Source organism: Gavialis gangeticus, unplaced genomic scaffold, assembly GCF_001723915.1.
Source record: "Gavialis gangeticus isolate Ggan-Ray unplaced genomic scaffold, GavGan_comp1, whole genome shotgun sequence".
Taxonomy (NCBI): domain Eukaryota; kingdom Metazoa; phylum Chordata; order Crocodylia; family Gavialidae; genus Gavialis; species Gavialis gangeticus.
In genome coordinates this window covers 9,836,305-9,837,342 of record NW_017729011.1, presented here as the reverse complement: position 1 = coordinate 9,837,342, position 1,038 = coordinate 9,836,305, and positions in this window count along the sequence as shown.

The window sequence follows — 1,038 nt, the reverse complement described above, 5'->3', positions numbered from 1 at the left end:
CAGCTTCTTGGCTTGTCTACAGGCACACTAGGATTTCTTCCACGTCTCTGCACAGAAGTAGAATTCAGTTGCTCCCAAGGCATTATCCTCCCAGTCTTTCCATCTGTAGATTAGCCCTCTGTTGATCAAATTAGGTGGGGTAAGGGTGCTTTACAAATGTCCTGCCCCCTGGCAGGCAGCAGTGGATTTGTGGGAACAAAAATTCATACAGACTAAGAGCAGAGAGGCAGAAGGGACCCTACAGCTACAATGAAGGCAAAAGAAATTCCTACAGCAAGGCCAGGCCTTTGGGAGATCTTCTGAGACCATTAGGAGATAGCTCATACCATTCTGCAGGGAGACAAATACTGCCTTCTCTGATTAAATGCTCTGGAAACACTCCACAAAAGGAATTTTATGCAGATTTCTCCCCAGAAAGGAACCTGCTTGGGCTGCTCATGGAAGATAGGACACTTCAGGACATTCAGCTCAACCTTTATCAGGTGGCTAAACACCAATACAGTGCTTTGGGAACTTCCTTCCCAAGTGTTTGCAACCAGATCAGGCTTTTGCCATTTGTTAGCAGGATCCAGTTTGGATATGACAGTAAAAAACTTTAAAAGTCAAACCTGTTCTTACCTTGTCCACTCAGCAATAGAAATAGCTGGGGATTTTTCAACAGAAAATGCTGATTCCTTAAAAGTGAAATGTTTTGCTGAAATGTAGCAGTTTCATTAACACCACAGCACAGCCTTGACTATTTTGTGATTAGGATATTCAGCTGGGCTGTGCTATTCCCCAGGTTCAAGTCTTGCCTAATTTGCAGCAATGGCTTGAACCAGGATCTCCCACATCCTAGTTGGGCATTGTATTTACTAGGTGGGTGACTAGTCTGAGATGAGGCAGAGGAGGGGGAGTATCTGGGGAGGAGAAGGGGGTCTAGATATTGTCCCACTGCAAAATGAAACCAAATGTCAGAATCTCAAAATCTAATCAAACTGATTTCTTCCCCCCCCCCGGTTTAAGATAAACCTGGTCGAATGTAGTATCAGACTTAAC